The 19371-nt window shown below is 37.1% G+C and overlaps 1 long non-coding RNA gene across 1 annotated transcript; it reads right to left on the reverse strand.

The window, feature by feature from the left end:
- Positions 1-1106: 1106 nt before the first annotated feature.
- On the reverse strand, positions 1107-18935 carry LOC121233801. The gene is made up of 3 exons (XR_005933969.1): positions 18912-18935; positions 11024-11030; positions 1107-1119 (listed from the first exon to the last, which is right to left on the reverse strand). It is a non-coding gene; the product is annotated as an uncharacterized LOC121233801 (long non-coding RNA).
- Positions 18936-19371: the final 436 nt, after the last annotated feature.

Genomic DNA, 19371 nt, shown 5'->3' on the forward strand with positions numbered 1-19371 from the left:
TGTCCTTTAAAATGCTCTAAACTGTACCTCCTGTAAGCCCCGTGTATTATTTGCCAGCCTGTTTGGATGTCCTAAGTACCCTAGGACATTTCAAACAGTATCAGATAAGGAAATTTAGGTAACTGAATAGATCACAAAGTCAAAATATTCAATGGAGTTTGGAGCTGTTAAGCTTCACTTTAGAGATCTATTCATTTCATTTACTCCCATGCAGGAGTCTCATGTCATTTTAGATGCCCCACGGAACTCACTTCACCTCTAACTGCATCGTATCTATCAGCCTCCATGGATGTCTTGGACATCATAGTGGCGCCAGGTGCCTATGTTGTCTAAACTCTGCCCTTGACTTCTAAAAGCTAGCAATCTGTGTCTGAGAGAGTTCTGGAGACCAGTTCACACACATTCACCAAGTGTCATTTGTGATGCCCTTCAGCTACTTGTCTGCCAGGCATACCCTGCAGACTCAAGCAGGGTATATGTTTTCCACAGGTCTTCTGACATATCTAACACCACATTTTGGATGTTTTGGATACCCTAGGTTCTCCAGAGATGCTTATCTGTGGGCTTTTAAACTCCTCATACAATCATTCAGTGGAGAGAAATAATCTTCTCCAGAGGCACTGATCCGAACAATCAGGGACACCAATCTTAGGATGAAACTAAATGAACCTGAGGATGATTTTCTGAGACTTAAACACAAGTTTTTATCACCATTTCAAATGCTGTAGGACATGCAAGACTTCCACGTGTGGCTGACAAATATGTCTTGGGAACTGTGGGAGACCTGTGTCCCGGAGTAGCAACTGGAACACAGACAGGATGGCCAACTGCATTTTTGATGGTACTGCAAATGGACAGCTGAATCAAGACCTTAACTTTCAGAAACTGATACTAGGGCAGAAGAATCCCACCCCTGGCCTATTGGGAAAAGAAGGCTGAAGTTGACTGGAATTACGTGGATTCTTGAAAAAGGACCGAACCTTCAGTGTTTCAAAGAGAGGGCTTTCATGCCTGATTCCAGGAGGGGATTAAGGCTGGTGAAATCTGGCTACTTCTGCCTACCCAATGGTAAAATACAGATGGGTATAATTTCAGATATATCATGGTCCTCACTCTTCCCTGTTCTGCAAATTACGTTCTGAGAATATCTGAAAGCACTGTTGCATGGATGTGTGCAGATAGATGCAAGCTTCCCTATACTCTGATGTGTCTATATGCTGGGCTGATGTGGCTATAGGCCTTCTAAAGTGAAGCTTGTTCATAGCCATCTGTCTTGGAGCTTATGTAGAATAAGTCTGCATCTTTCTACATATACATGTGCGTACCTGCACCCTCTTCATTTTTTTAAAGTGGACAGTTCTGATTATGGCAGAATTTATGAAAAAATGAGTTTTGAAAACAAAGTATGAACTAATATAAGACCCTCTGAGGAAAAAAACTAAGTTTTATTAAAAATGGAGAATGAGTCCACAAAAAGGATAATGCTGAAGCCCATTAAACATGTGTTTTGGTTGATGTAGTTGTCCATGAAAGCTTTGGGATAACATATACAATTCCTGTACTAGGAGCTACTAGTTTTACTTAATGTTTTTGATGGCTGCTTCGCATAAAATAATTTGTCTCTGCTGTTTCAGGATGTGTTCATGACACCAAACACTAAAAAATTGTTTCAAGAAAACATTAAAATACTATAAAAGTATTTAAACCCACTGGTAGTTACCTTGTTCATAAACTTACCTATGACAAAATCTGGGATTTATTTTTTTCACTTTTTTAAAACGTATATGTTCACTCATTAGTTTCAATATGATTCTTTTTTACCATCTTTGCAAAGCAGTCTGTGGGGCAGTGTGTATAGTGTGTGCCTGTATGAGAGAGGACTAGAGGAAAGGAATACAAACAACCTTTAAACACTTTACTTTTGTGAAAAGTAGCAAAATAATGCATTTTCTGGTGACCAAGCTGACTGCTGGATATAACATCTTGGTACTCACCAGAGATGCATAAATCTTTTGAAATTCTCTCACTAATCATTTCTTGTGTTCTAGCTTTATAGTATATTAAAAACATATATAATAAAGTTCAGAACTAGTCTTCTTACATGATATTAATTATGCCCATAAAGACCCCAATGGGACAGTCAACCCTGATTAAGTACTTTCAGCACTATTAGCTATAGTAAATCTAATATACAGTTGGCTTTAATTATTATTTATACATACACAATTAAGGGCTTGGAGTTTCCAACTCCTTTAAAAATTTGTTAAATTTTTATTGGTTAGCAAAAGTAGCATCATGCACTTTATGGTGAATGTGAAAAATATCCAGAAATTCCATAAACTTACTTATATCATTGTTGCCAAGATGTTGCCCTGGTATACATAGGCTGTTACAGAATATTGGTCACATAGATTTGGGAGAAAACAGGTCACAAATAAATTATTTTTAGGGTGAGGAAAAATTTCCACTCCACTACCAAGAACAGATTGAATCGTTCATCAATATTTTATTGGATCAATTAATTTACAAATACTAACAATGTTGTTAAAGGGCGAAACCAGGAAGAATCTTTAGTTATGTAGCAATTGTACTGCAATGCAAGTGCAAAGTCTAAAAGACTCTGGCTAAATTGTCAGACTTAAATTCAGAGCTCTTGACGAAGTAGTAATAGACAGACAATTTCTATAGAAATTTGCAATCTAGGTTGCTCCATAGCCCTCTTTTAGGTAGCAATACAGACCAAGTTAATTGTTTATTTTTCCATACGGACCAAAGTATATGATGTGTTTACTAATATGTATGTGTAAGGATATAATCATTAGAAGAAAATAGAAAACATATTAAAAAAATATTTTTATGATTAGCCAAAGCTTTCCATCTTAAAAAAAGCACATGTTTCTGGAATTTTTTGAGACCTGATTCACCTTTTGGAGATGTATATCTGTTTTAATAGACTAAATAGGGTGATTTCATTCATACATGTTTGTTACCTAAAATTAGATAAGATCAATTGAGGTCAACAAGTAAAACTGGAGGTATGAATCACCAACTGTACACACTGCATCTGTACAACTAGAATGAACCTTTTCTTTATCTACGTGGGTTTTTTTAAAGACTTCCTTTAGAATACATATTATAAGTTATTTCTCCTTATTTTGTGAAAATTAACACTCCTAAGCTTTCAGAAGAGCTGTCCTGTGCCTTGGTTTGCAGTAGTTTGCTTTGTCTTTTGTTCAGCTTATGTAACTTTGGCAGCTCAGTATGTTTTTTGATTTGTAAAGCGTAGCACATCCTGCAGTTTTATATAAATGATTGTTAGTAATAATGATCATAGAATCACAGAATGGTTTGGGTTGGAAGGGACCTTAAAGATCATCTAGCTCTGACCACCCTGCCATGGGCAGGGACACCTTCCAGTAGACCAGGTTGCTCAAAGCCCCATCCAACCTGGCCTTGAACACTGCCAGGGATGGGGCATCCACAACTTCTCTGGGCAACCTGTGCCAGTGCCTCACCACCCTCACAGTGAACAACTTCTTCCTTACATCTAATCTAAATCTACCCTCTTTCAGTTTAAAACCGTTACCCCTCATCCTATTTCTACACTCCCTGTTAAAGAGTCCCTCCCCATCTTTCCTGTAGGCCCCCCTTAAGTACTGGAAGGCTGCTATAAGGTCTCCCTGGAGCCTTCTCTTCTCCAGGCTAGACAACGACAACTTTCTCAGCCTATCCTCATATGGGAGGTGCTCCAGCCCCCTCATCATCTTCGTGGCCCTCTCCTGGACCCACTTGAGCAGGTCCATGTCCTTCTAATGTTGGGGGCCCCAGAGCTGAACACAGTACTCCAGGTGATATAAATGTATTTTCTATTAGTGCTAATATTTACCAAGGGAGAAATTCATTCTCTGTTCCTTAGAGAGCCTGAGTGATAGGCTTTTGTATAAAGCACAACAAGATGAGACTATACATAAATATGAGAGGTTATTAATAGATAATTATAATTTAGATATTATGAATTTTGCTGAGAATAAGTCAAATACAGTAATATATTTATTTTCATTGTCTAATCCTAGTGTGCAAATAGGCTCAGTGTTCTTTGGAAATGAGGTAGTCTATATTTTTAGCACAGCAGTAGAGCTTCAGGAAGAACTATTGTCCTTGTTTGTCCCTCCAGTCTTGAAAGTCCATAGCTGTGAACACAGATGAACAGGCTGAGTGTGTACAAGGGCACAAAGACTTGTTACAAAAAGCAACATATAAAGAAATGGGTATCAGAAACATGACAGTCCTTGAGGACAGTAGAGAGATCATAACAGGAACAGTGTTGTACTTAACAATATTTGTTTCCTGTGCCTTGGGCAGAATAATTTTGCTGCTGATGTGCTCAGTGAGAGAGACAATATGATCTTTTCTAGATCTTTCACACGTAATATAAGACTTCTCGTTACCATTTTTTTCCAGTCAAAATTGCCCAAATACAGCAAATACACTACAGTAATAATTTCATTTTAAATAAAGTTCAAATTAATAAGCTGCCTGCTTTCATGGCAGAACACTTTAAAATTTTAGTATTCATCTGTTGTCTTGTTTTTAACTATCAGGTCTTTTTAAAAAATGCTTTGGAAGTGGTCTATAATATAACCCCATTTGACCTGAGCAACTAGTCAAAGTTGAGGATTCAGTGCATTGTTTCCAGTAGGAGAAGAAATTGATTAAATTTAATCAGGAGTTTCTGATGCAATTTTGGTTGCTTGTAAAAGAGATATAAAGTTTCTTTATCCCCGAACACAAGATGACTCAAACAAGGGAATTCACTTTTATTTCCCAGATCTTTTCTACTGATCAACATATAGTTCCCCCAAAGCTTGCCCCCCAGCCCCAAATTCTGCTGCTACTACCTGGCTTCTGCACTTATCCATCATTATTTCTCTGGTTTATCTCTCTGCTGGTACTTCTACTCATGCACTTACAGATAAATTCAGAAGTTCTCAGTGATGCTCTCATTCCATTTAGGTCATATTCTTGAGCAGATTTCATGTACCTTTGCTTGACCACAGACTTTTGCCTACTGCGGATACCTGAGTTTCAGAAAGCATTATTGTTTCTACAGTATTAAATTGAAGAACACTGATTATGACCACTAGTTTCAACACTGTTTTCTTTATGTCAAAGAAAGCTTTCGTTACATTTCTATGGCTGAGTTGTCAGCTACAGCTGGGCTTACTAGTGTGTGAGTGGGACAAATAATCAAGGTGGCTACATAAAACAGGCTCAAAGCATTAGCTCAATCATTATCAAACTTCTGGGAAGAAATGGCCTGCTTCACTTAGCACTTTTCCAGAAAATACTTTGGCACAGTTCCTAGCAGAGTGCCTTTCAGGTACTGTTAATAGTAGGAATGTGTAGATGTGGCTACTGATTATAGGGGGCAAATGGAAGGAAAGCCAAATTTGATTATGCGATCTGGACAATGTCACTTGGTGAAAAATTATCTCTGTTTTGTTTTATTTAGACATGAAGGTGTGAATATATAGCTATTGTAAATAACTCAGGACTAGAAATGAAAGCCAATACCTGTAAGATATAGTGCTGCTCACACTGTTTTCTTCATTGGTTTAGCTATAGAAAGTGAAGCCTCACCTCTGTCTATTCACTCGTTATCTTTTCCACCCACATGTGATAAAAAAAGCAGATGGTATCTGTACTTAGATTTGTGCTAAGTTGTAGGAGGCTGGCTAAAGTGGGAGAGTCAAGTGGCTATGTCTGAAATGCCTTTTGAACTGAAACCTGTCATCCTGTCTACCATATTTTTGTTCATTCCAGTACTCAGATTTAGCCCTTGTGGGACTGTGGGACAATCCAGCACAAACACTTCAAGTGCATGATCCTCTTTATCATAGTCCCTGTTATGGTCCTTTCTACACTGTGAGCACTAAGATTAGCTAATCAGTCACCACGTATTTTGATGGTCTGAAGTGACCAATCTCAAGCTGACTAGCTAGCTATCTGTGGGATCATCCCTATAAGGCATAATTACCATGTGTCTACATGACAGACAGCATTTTACACAGTCTCAGGCTGGGCTATCAATGTAAAATTGTAAATACCCCCTGCTTAGCTACAGATACACTGTAAAGGCAATGGGGATATGAATTTCTGTCTTGGACATTTTCTTATGTTCATAATTTCTTTTGGCAGTGCTGATGTAACTAGTGCTTCATTTCTTTCTAGTCTACCTGCATGACATACGGTCACATTACTTACTTTCCACCTTTACTTTGTACTTGGTTGCATCAATCACCTAATCAGACAAAATTGATTATACTTAATTGAAAAGTCATTGTGGCATGTCTTGTGAAGGAGTTTGTGGAAGTGTAATAGAGAAGGGACCTTCTATAATGAGAAATTAGACACCTTGCTCATATTTAGACATTTCAGACAGCTAGTGCTAAGTTCAGCTGATCAAATTAGGCATCTATTGCCATTCAAGATGCTATTAGTGTAGCTCTTCTGTTCTTCAGACATAGAAAACAGGTTTTCAGCTGGTGGTGTTTACTGTCTACCAGCTCCATGAAGATGTCTCACACATCTTTGGGTACTGTAAATATATAGAGATATAAATAGAGTTCCTAAATTTAGATGAAGTGAATGTTACTCAGGATGTTTTCCAACTGTCCTTTGATTTACCTTGTTTTGTTTTGCTTTTAAATGAGTGTTTACCCCAAGACTTCTTTTGTTTTCTTCATTACTACTGCTTGTTTATGGATACTGTCATTGATGTCTGCATATTTTCTTAAGCTAAATAAACAGCAGGTTTATTTTATAAAACTGTGTAAATAAGCAGACACTTGTGAAAATTTGGAAATGTACCAATATGTTTGTCAATGGACAGCTAGATAAATATAATTAATATATTTCTAATAAATTGCTTTAGCTTCTAATTCAAGTTTAAAGGAACCTATGCTGACTGCAAAGAAGTTTTCTCATAGAAAGGATCAGCAAGTGAAGGAACAGCAAGGTATACGTGAACTAGAATATGTTTGTAGCTGGCACAAACTTATCGCCTACCAACATGCTAAATTCTGAACCTTAATACTAGGTGATCTTGCCTTGTTTTATGCATGCTTCTACAAATACAGCGAGTAGTGACTTCTGTACTGTGTCAGATGAATAATAATAAAAAAAAAGGTAGGGGGACAGGAGTATCATTCTTTCTTAGGTTAGTTGCATTCCCTAGTGATTATACTGAGTGATGGAAGTTTCATATAAAGATCAATGACACTGAAAACTGGTTTATAACTCAGTTTGACAGCTAGTATGGTCTCAGAACTGCTCTGCTGCAATCTACCCTGTCTTCCTTGGTTAGCAAACATTATCCCAATTACAGCTATGCCAAACACAGGTAGAACAGATGGTCCTCATAACCAACAACTAATTTCTAACTGCAAATTTATAAATATAAAACAACTGATTGCCAATTCAAAGAGAAATGAGAAAAATCTTTGTTAAACTCTGATGTGGCCTCATCAAAGCCAAAACCTTTATTGATGTTTCTGGGGAAATGGGATTACAGTGATAGGGCTGAGTGAAGATTAAACTAAAAGGTGGAGGAAATCCTGACAGAATCCATTCAGACAGAATTTCAGTTCCATTTCTCTCTGATGGGGAAAGATACATTAAATAGAGCAGTTGCAGTAGATGTAGCATTATAGAATGTATTAATATCCACTGAACACAATATACCTGTAATTTCCACATAAGTTAATCATAAACAACTTAGCAAAGCTGTCAAGTTAGACATGTGGAAAGAAAAAAAAAGTAGAAAATAATACATTCTTGCTTCTATGAATGCTATCCTTTGGGTACTAGCAGTAGTGCATTAATAAATACTTTCAGAGAGAGGAAAAGTATTTCCTGTGGAACCGTAAGAACAGTTGTACCAGATCTCTAGCCCAGTATCATGGTACTAAACATGTTTAATAATGGATGACTAGGAAACAGAATTTGAATGTAGCAATCTATAAAAATTCTTGGAATAGTTTATTTTTCTACATCATACTGGTATAGCCACAAATAGTCTAGACACAGGTTGTTCAAGATTCTTGTTCAGAATTAGAAAAGTAAATGTTTCTGTTAGCTGAAGCAATCAGAAAAAGACTATAAAACTATAAAGGTTTCAGGAGAAAAAGAGGTAGAAATGCTTGTATGTCCAATTTATCATAGATACTGACAACTATGTTTTTATTTCTATGGGAATTGACGATATTTCTTTCTGGTCTTCCAGGCCACCTGTATGACCAGAAAAGAAAACAGATTGTTGTTTTTAATTTAAAAGCCCTATAAATTGAATGAAGAGCATAGCATTCTTTACTTTTCATCAGCACAGGTTCCTTAGAAGCGTGTAATAGATTAACCTGTTGATCCTTGCCACTGGCTTTGAGCTTGGGATGGGAAACCTGAGTTTGAACATCATGGGTTAAGAAGAATATTGAGGCTGTATCTCCCAGTTTCTGAATGAGTACAAATATGTTATGGTATTTAATAAAGATAAGCATATCTTCCTTTTTTGTATCCTCACTTCCACATTTTTCAATTAAAGTAGCAATGGCTGCTGACTGTTGTGTTGGCCTCATTTTTTAGTGTGTTTTAGCTGTACTAAAGAATATCTTCCATTCCAACTGAGGCTTTGAGGAAAGCATGAATATGAAGATTACTAATTGGCCCAAGTATCAAACAAGTGTGTAGTAGCTCAGCCATGCCAAGATGGCAACAGTCCTGGCCATTCATGTCAGCAGCATGCTATGCATCTTGAGAATTTTCCTAGGGCAATCTTAAGTGTCAGCAATCTCTTCTCAGGATGTTTTGAGGATTATAGACTTGAATTTTGGTACTTACATTACTTCTGAGTGCCACATTTGGTGCCCAGGAACCTCAGATCTGCGAAACAGAGCTTAGATTAGAATTTTTGTCTGCTTTCATGGCTCTTAACTTGAGGTTTCTCTTTTTATAATTTTTAGTTGCAGATACTTTGGAAGCATAGAATATTCAGAGACAACTGCATAGTTGTTCTTTATGACAGATATATTTTTATCTATTTGCTCCCAATTGTATTCCTGCCTAAATGGTTCAGACAAAAGATATTTTCAGGAAGGGAGTCACTGAAGGGGTAATTAATACACATTCCCAAGCCTGGATTAATGAAGTCAATTTCTTCAAAATTTTACAGCCAATGGGAATAACATTTTATCCTTTATTGTGTTCAGGAAGATTGGTAACACAAAGAACCTCAAACTGTATTAAGAGGCAGTGCTGACTTACGGAAAGGACAGATCACACAATTCAAGAAATGATGTAGGGGTCTGACCAAGACAACAAAATGTTTTAGTGCTACCTATACTGATTGGTTAAGATTGACTAAATTTTTGATAGATTATTTGTTTAAGAAAGTAGTTTTATCACTTAATTTTCTGGTAGGCTTTATAGGTCTGTTTTTGTTCAAAGTTACCTTTGTTTTATGAGAGCTAGCTAATTCACTAAATAATGCCCTATTAGCACCTGAGAAAAGACAAGAGTACAGGTACAGGATAACTAAAATAATTATAAATTTTGGAGACTGAAGCTTAAATTTCCACTCCAGAAAGAGAAGACCTTGGCTGCCCATTCCAAGAGGAGGAAACTTATGTGAAAGTTTTGCAGAATGCTAGAATTTATGTGGAATAAGTGCTGTCAACCTAGCAACTGTGGCACAATTTATTGCCTTTTGTTTTTCTTTTTTTTTACTCCTATGTAAAACAGATTATGAAAAATATTTAAACAAGGAATTAACAAAAAGCATAATATACCATTATATAAAACTATCACATGCTTACAGTTTGAATATTGTGACCTCATGTCTTTCTATTCCTCTCTCTAACTGTATGAGTATAAATAGATATAGATGTAAAATATACATAGAATATAACATAATAATAGAAGTATATGCAACAGAACTACACAACAGAGAGATGAGGAAAGGTCTGAAACAGTTTCTGTACAAAGAAACATGAAATACACTGGACTTCTAGGGCTGCAAAAGACATTGCTGGGAAAAAGGTGGAAGAGAAAGGAGAAAATATAATAGGGATCCATGATATAATTTATGACATACAGAAGATAGGTAAGGAATGGAAATTTACTATGTAAGATTTGGATGACACCAGATGAGAACAAGCAGCTCATATTTTTAATTAAACTAAAGAAAAGACTGTCACACAAAGTGTATTAAAGTGGAGAACTCATTCCTACAACATATTGTCATGCAAAACCAAAAATGTGTTCAGAAAAAAAATGGACAAAGTCATAACAAAAGGCAATTAAACATGATGTTTGGATGTGATCTAAACCTTAAAAAAAAAAAAAAAAAAAAAAAGGCTGCAAATTGCAGAGTGAGGTGTTTGTACAGACAAAAAATATTATTCTTTACTTGGCCTGCTGTTTAAATATTTATCTATCTAGTTGACGCCATGAGTTTACATAGGGGTTTGATCTGGCTAATCTATACTACCTTTTTTTTTCGAGAATATGTCATTTTCCAGCTATAATTTTCTTTTTCTTAATACCTTCTCAAGTCTTGTCCGTCACTATGGTACTGGGGTTTCAAAATTGCTGCCTGCCTTCCTGCTCAATATTGATGAAGAGGACATCTTCTGCAGGTTTCATGGACAGGCCTAACCAAGGCAGACTGCTGGCTTTGTCCATTTCAACGAAGCTTAAAGATCATCTCTGTGATCAGCACGTGCTTCCTGAAAAGCCCTTTTCCTCTGTGCCATCTGCATAATCCTCTACCATCACTAAGAGAGAGACTGGGGTCTGGGCAGCAGAGAATTCTGTATGTGGAGGAGGGATATATGCTCTGCAGCCATCTTCATCATCTCACACTCTGACAGCAGTAGGAGCCACTCACTTCTGGATTTTTGGCCTGACACTAGGGCTTGTTTTTCTCCCAGTTCATCCCATCGTTGTAACAGTAGCAGAATTCTGGCACGCTCCTCCTTGGTGAAATAGTAGCACCTTGAGAAGGAGCTGCTGCAGTGATTAGGAAGTATAGATGCAATTGTGTGAGAGGAGGGGCCAAAGGGAATACTTGTGGAGAAAGCAGTTGCTGGCAAGTGGGATGCTTGTTCCTCAGTCAAGGATATAAGGATGTAGCTTCATTCCATCCCAGATCCACAGGTCTTCAAATCCCTGTTGATACCCGACATTCCTTCTGCCACCATCATCCTTAAGAAGATGGGACTGACTTCTCCTGTTCCAGTATCATTACCCCGCTGAACCCTGCTTCTCTTATCTCCTTCTAAGCCTACAAACCTCCACTGACTCTTTCCACCTGCCTCATTCCTTCTTGACAGTTTCAAAACCCTCCACTTATGTTTCCAAACCTTACTCCTCTCTCTGCAATCAGCACTGCCAATGGCAGAATATTGAATTTTTTGCCTTCAGGATCAAGAAGTAAATCTTTGTCCATAAGGAAGCACAATTCAATTTTGCACAGAATGCTGAAAGATCAAGAAGGTCCCTATCTGTGCCCACTTTTTCTTTTTTACCCCCCCCCCCCCCTTTGTATTTTAAGGATGACCAGATGTACATTGGGAATGCTGTTAGCTGCTCCCTTGGCTGAAACACTGTGAGTGACCATATGAACACTTCTGTTCTGTTTAACTTAAAATGACACAGATTCACTTGCACCCTTTCCATGGTTTTATCCATACTGATTTTAATAGCAATAGTGTAAAAGCCCACGTACAAAGAGTAATTTCATCTCAGATAATGAAAAATAATCTTTTAAAGAATTCAGTCAGGATTATACATGGTCCTCTGATCGTTTCTTCTGTTTGTGCATGACGTGATGGTGGGGAAACTATCTTAGTTTTTGTACTGTCTCATCTTACATTATTTATATATTGCCTAGCATAAGAAATTCCATTAGTCAGATAGGAATTCTGGGTTCTATTGCAGTACACAAGCAATTATAACATTTAGAAGTGAAACTGTAAAAATTGTTTTTGCTGGTTTGCTTGATATTCTTTCCTGAAAAATTTAGTAAAAGATCTTGGTACAGATATTGTAAACTGTCTCCATTTATCATGACTTAAGAGGAATGACTTCAGCCTTCATAATCTACAGAAATGCCTTAATGTGAAAAAAGATGACACTGTAAAAGTTGCATTAGTCTTCAGTGGAATGTATTCATCCACTTTATTGTATATATCACCTCTTCCCTAAGAAATGTAGTTCTGCTTCAGTGACCTGCTGACATAAATGAGGATTTTAAAATTCTGGAGTAATCAGAAGATCTGCTGAAAGAGCCTGTGCATAACTATTCTCACATCATCAATGAACATTCTCCAACACCTGATAGTGATCTAGTTGAAACTCCCCTCTGGGAATTCTGCATTTCACAGTGCAGAGAGATGGCACATTTAATGCTTACATAACAATGTCACAGAGCTGCTGTAGTTGAAGCTCTGAAAGCATTTCCATGAAAAATTTCTTTTCTTTTTTCCAGGGGTTTATAGCATTAAGTTAAAAAAAAAAAAAAAAGCCATGATAGTTCAGAATTTCGCACAAAGAGTTACAGAGAATATATCTTATTTAGTGGTTAAATATAAAACATTTTACACAAAATATCCACACAAACTATAGGAATGGGGAAGAATTTATTGACCCTGCAAAAATAATTCTTATGTCTACTTTGCATGTATGACTTAACATTTTTAATGTGCGGGTATTTAAAAAGTTGTTATCCAGAAATCTAGTGATACCTTCATGCAGGAAATTTTAAGAAATATGAAGATACATCATAATAGCAACACCTTGCACTGTGCTGTAGTACTGATATAGGAATTTAAAGAACTTGCTGCAAAATTTTATGACATTTTAATGGCTTTTAAGGAGGTTTAAGACAACTGAATCTGTAAAGAAGTGTTGAACATTGATGTGTAATGCTGCCTTTTCTGAATTAGGATACACACCAAACCAGGTATTTACTAATTAGCTGGCTGGTTGTGTTCAACTCCCCATGAACCATAATGTCCTCTTGTAACATTGTAGTGAAGCTATTAAACATCAGTTGTCAGAACAGGTTAGTAATGTGTCATAAGATGTGTTGGGGTAGCATTCAGGCTATGCAACACAAATCTTGAGCATGGGTGTGGGCTCAAATTCAAATACATCCCTTGGCTATGTTTTACATACTAAACCCACAGCTAAGTGACCCTCAGGGAATACCCTTATAGGAAACTCAAGCCTGTGGTATTATTTAGTACAGATCCTCACTGCGTTACTTATCTGCAGTTTGAAATGGGTTAGGCATATTGTGTCTGACCCAAACAGGTATATGCCTTCTTCTAGGGATTTCTGTGGTGACATGGGTGTCTCCAAGGAGCTTTGCTGTCTAAAATTAACTAGATGGCATTGGTAGGTAGCTTGGACTACTGACTTGAAATGGTTTTCCTGCCTTAACATTATGTGAATGGAGTCTCTGATGGAAAGCCTTTATTCTCTGTGACAATAATGAACCATACCACAGCACGGTATTTTACAGTTGCTGAATTACCAGAGCTGTGTATCTCTGTAAGAACAGTTAAATGTTATGACTATGATCACTTGGGATCATGCAAGGTCTGAAGTGTGGAAATGCTAACTACACTACTTCACTGAATTTCAGCTTGGACATGCAGAATTCAATGTGCCCTGTGTTAAATCATGACCTCCACCAAGGGCGATTTAATGTGGGAATAATTAGCTGATCTGAAGTTGAAATGATCTCTTCTATAGCAAAGTACGAATATCTCCCAACTTGGATCCTTCTGGAGGTTAGTAGAACAAAGAGAATCTAAGAATGCAATGTTTTTGATAGCTCCCAGACTAGCAAAAGCAGTTGCTGAGGGGTAAAGTTGAACAAAGAGGAGTATGAGGACATACTCATGGTTATTCATTATAATAACCCTGTACTTCTACGGAAATCAGTTCTTCACTTCCCTATTCTATGCTTCTCCTGTAGCTTTTTTTTTTTCCTTTTTTTTTTTTTTTTTCTTTTTTCCTGAATACTGAAATGTTGCGTAGCAGCTCAACCCCTTCTGGCTGTCCTGGGAATGACATTCAGATCTCCCACTCAGACAGATATGTTGTTTCTTGGTCAATGGAGCTTAGTGGATATGCTTGTCAGGACAAAAAAATAATGCACGAAGTGAGGATGGTTCAAGGGGCTGTGACCTTGGTGACCTAACTGGTCTTTTCCATCAGCAGTGTAGAACTAGAATATTTTTCCTTACTATAGTACAAGGCCAATTATGTGAATCTGTTATTGATATAGAACCTTAAATCAAAACCAAAACAGAACAAAAAAGCACTCACTCTCTAGCATTAATTGGAGTGCCCAGTCCTTTCTTTAAGGTTAGAATGTGCAATTTATTTTAAATACCACTTAAGGAAAACATTTTGCAAGAAACACAAAGGAACAATGACATTCACTCTTAAAGAGTGTTTTAAAACTGTTAATCTTCCATCTACTAAAAAATATCCTGGCTCACAGAGTAAAGTATTATGCCTATCAAGAAATACTTATTTGGACAATATGAGTTATCTTCTGCTATTTATCTATATTATTCAATAACGCTGATAATACAGACTTAAACCAAGGTAGAAACACAATTATTTACTGTTGTCTTTTGGATTACTTTCCCTCTGTAACACAGAAGATTAAACATAATCAGTTCCAGCTGGAAACATTTCTGTGCTTCATCAAGGACAAGCTCAAAAATTAATTTTACCTGTTATTTATATGGTTTATAAAAAAAATAATTTAAAAGGAATGTAATTAACCTTCCTTATAATAAAATGCTTAGAAAGTTTTTTTGTAAGGAAAAATATTTTCACATCAAAATGTCAATAGTTATGTGGAAGGAATACATATTTATTTTTCTGCAACTTAGAGTGTATTTGGGGCATTATATGTGAAATATTTAAATTTTTATTTTTTTTTTAATATTACAGTAAGAAAAATACATTACTTACTTACCAGAAATATCAGTATAATAAACATGTGAAGATATTATAGTTCTGGCTGTCAAAATTTTGGTCAGTTTTTCACAGTTGCTTTGAAAGATATATCATTATGTTAGTAAATCTGACAGAAATTTGAACTTGTAAATAGATGTCTAAATAAGAATTTAGAAGACCAACTTTTTCTTTCCAGGTCCTCAGTGAACAGTGTGACTGTTCATACCAGTTGTCTTTCTCTGTCATCTTCCTTTCTATTCTCTGCCTCTTTTTTTCAAAGAGTTTATATTTGGATGCCCATTTTTAAATTTGTTTTGGTGACCAGAACAATCTGTTTCAACAAACTCTAAAGAAAATAAAAGCTTCATTTCAATTTTCTCTTCTTTCCTGGGATCAACCAGAAATGATTGGTTAATGGGTTGTTTTTTGGTGAATTAGTATTACAAGTTTTTTGTTTCAGACTTTTCTGTAATTGAACTTTTTGAAAACTATTCATGGAGATTTCAGTGAAAACTCACTGCACAGAGACTTTAACATACTTTCCATCTTAAGGCCTGTTAAAGATTCCACATCTTATCATAATACTAACTGTGATATATCCATTTATTGCTTAGCATAACAACGGCAGATTTATACTTCCTATTTTTCTGAGCTTATTGGATATTTTTGTAACATTTGTAATGGTGGGAGACCTGTAGGAGTGTGTTTGGCTGGTGGAAAATAGTACAAATATTGTCTCAGTTTGTGCTCAGTGCTATGTAGCTCTGGCTGTCCTACAGCACTGGAACCTGAAGGATGGCCAAGATCTCTCTCCGCTTGCATTCTTTTCAGTTACAATAAGTGAAGATCTGTTGTAATTCAGGATCTGTCCTTAGAATCTGGAGCTATACAGAGATTAGTACTGTTATTTTTTGCTAAGCAAAACAGGCAAACCTTTTAATGTGCCAGTTTTAACAGCTTCTGCCATACAAGTTGCAATGTACTGCTCATAACCACATAAACGTACCCTAGGAAATGTCATTCTATTAGGAAAACAGTCACATTTTCCCCATTACAACCACCACACACACTTAGAGGCTTTTAAGATAAAAAGAGAAGCTGGATATAATTCCCTAATACCATACTGAATTCTTTTCACTAGGATGGCTGAATAGTTCAAAACAGCAGTTACCTTGAAAACAAATGACTATGCTGAAAGAAGAATTAATTAATTCAGATAAACTAAATAAACTCTGCGAACTGACTAATGTAGCAGAAATTACTGGGTGCTGATACTGCTGTTTTAATTATTAAGTCCACATTAATTAATTTCAAAGCTACCTTTTTTCAAATCCGGAGCTTGACCAACATTCAGAGTATAAAACATGCCAAGAGCCAAATTTTGCTTAGTAACACTTTTGCAAAGGCTGGAGCAGAGTCTTCATACAAGTAGATGTGATGAAGATTAAAAGAAAGTGACAGTTTCAATAAACAACATAGGATCCAAATAATTGTGTGGTACTTGCTTGACCACAAACTGAGAAACAGAATTTGTTTGTGACAACCTATTTCTTTCACAGAAGGAGCTAGGCTTTTTGTTAATTGTCAATATGGTTCTGAATCTAAAGGGAACTTAATATCTCTTCGAGAGATGCAGTAGAATCAGTGATCATGGCTACCCATGACTTTGCACAGCTACTGGACACAGTGAGATTCAGCCATCACCCACTGTGAGATCTGAACCTCATTGAACCTGAGCTTTGCATGCTCTGTGCTTCATATTCCTCGCATGTCTATTTTGCTGGTAGTAGATTGTTTTAATTACTGTTTTATTTTTGAAACCTTGAAAGATTACTGGATTTCATCCAAAACAGTTTCTCAATAGGTAGATTTTGTAACCCTTTCATTGTATCTATTGAAGCAGTGACTTATGGTCCCAAATGGGTGAGAACAGATATCTACCAACATTATGTGTTATGTTATATTTAGTAGTTAGTGTTGATGATTCTTGTACATCAGGACATAAGTAGCATAAAATTTATTTATACCATACTTTGTTCCCTAACACTTACCACGTGTGAAGGACTGTTTCGGATATTGCAATGATTGAAGTACTTACTACATACTTGTGTTTGGGAATGTTCAGCAGGGATTTTACTATCTATACATTACTCTAAAAAGACAGAAAGGAAGGTATACATTTAAGACTGTCTGTCTAGTGATTAGTTCCATAAATTGCTAAAAAAGATACAGCTCCAAATTTACATCCTCTGCACCACACAGCAGACAGCAATAACATCAATACAGTAACTAAAAGATACATTCCCGCAAGGCTTTTGTTCTCTAATCCCTCATCATTTTGTTTCATTCTTAAAATGAAAACACCTGTAGCAATAATTTCTCCTGACAAGCTGAAAGGCATGGAACAGAGAACAAGTTTAATAAAACACTTTAATTACCATCTTTAGTATACCTTCACCATGTATCAACACCTCTTATGAACATCTTAATCAAACTTGCTTTTTCTTGTTTTCACTTGAAGCAAATTCAAATTTTTTTGAGAACTCTACATACAACTTCAAGGACCAGGAAAGAGTGTCTTTGAGAAAACCACAGACAAAATAGCTGTAACAAAACCCCTTATCAACACTTCATGTCTTGTACTCAAGTTAAAAACATTTAAGGCCAGAACAAACTTCTACAGAAACTTTTGAAAGCAAGCTTTTCTGCAATAAAGTTGCTTTATCAGTCTATTCCTTCTGAGACTGTCTGCTACAAAAATTCCATGTAGGCCAAATCCCTGCTTAATTAAAAAAAAAGAAAAAGCAGCAGATTTAAAAAAAAAAATACATTTTATTTCATTGCCATATTAAAAGCACTTTCTCATAAAACCCCCAGATAAATAAATGACATCTTTAATAACGTTACTTACACTGCAAGTACTTTAAAAATATCACCTTCTGTGTACCTTGAAAGAAAGAAGTTACCCTTTCTGCAGTGTCTCCTAGTGAATAGCTTGGCAGTTTTCTGCTCAGCATGCTGCCAGCTGGGATCCTTCTTCAGACTGTTTTAAATTTCCAGTATATTGCACAGGGAGCACACGCACATTACTCCGACAGGTGGATTCCCCTCTGGGAGCGGGGCATTGCAAAGCTCAGTGTTACAATACCCATGCCATTTTGCAGGTCTAGCACTCAGATCGTTAGAACTGAATGCTTAAGAAATTAATATTAGTAGTCACACTACAGGAGCCTTACACATCAGCGTTGCCATTACAGCCTAAGTACCGTATGCTTAGTTTCAGCTCAGAAAGGATTTTTAATGCCATGTTATTCTAATCCCCTGAAAGTAGAGGTTTGACAAAGGGAATGTTGGCACACTCTTAATCGTGACAATGCAGGCATCCTGTTGCATGAGCTACTGAGGCTGATGCAGGAAGCAGTTTGGAATTCCACATATTGCCTGGCATTTCTCAGATGCAGTATCATGGTGGGTTGACCTTGGCTGGTTGCCAGATGCCCACCCAGCCACTCTCTCACTCCCCCTTCTCAGCAGAGCAAGGGGATAAAATCTCATAGGTCAAGACAGAGACAGGGGGATTTGTTACCAGTTACCATCACGGGCAAAACAGACTCAACTTGGGGAAAAATAATTTATTGCCAATTAAAAAGAATAGGATTGTGAGAAACAAAGGCAAAAAACCCAACCCCCAAACTCTAAAACATTTTCCCCCACCCCCACCCTTCTTCCCAGGCTTAACTTTATGCTTTTATTCCTGAATCCTCTACCTCCCCCTCTAGAGCGGTGCAAGGGTGATGGGGAATGGGGGGTTGTGGTCAATCCATAACGGTTTCTCTCTGATGCACCTTCCTCCTCACGCTATTTCCCCACACCAGCATGGGTCTTTCGCATGGGCTACAGTGTGGATATTCGCTCCACCATAGTCTCTCCACAGGCTGCAGGGGAAATGGTTTGAGTTGGAAGAGACCTTTAAACGTCATGTAGTCCCAACACCCCTGCTGTGGGCAGGGACATCTTTCACTAGATCAGGTTGCTCAAAGCCCCTCCAATCTGACCTTGAATGCTTCCAGGGGTGGTGCATCCACAACTTCTCTGGGCAACCTCTTCCACTGTCTCACGCCCTTCCTGAGGTTCACATTGACCCAATTCTCAAGCTTGTCAAGGTCTCTCTGGATGGCATCCTTTCCCTCAAGCATATCAACTGCACCACTCAGCTTGGTGTCATCCACAAACATGCTGAGGGTGCACTCAGTCCCACTGTCTATGTCATTAATAAAGATACTGAGCAGTACCGGTCCCAGTACAGACCCCTGAGGGACACCACGTGTTACT

This window comes from Aquila chrysaetos, chromosome 14, assembly GCF_900496995.4.
Source record: "Aquila chrysaetos chrysaetos chromosome 14, bAquChr1.4, whole genome shotgun sequence".
NCBI lineage: Eukaryota > Metazoa > Chordata > Aves > Accipitriformes > Accipitridae > Aquila > Aquila chrysaetos.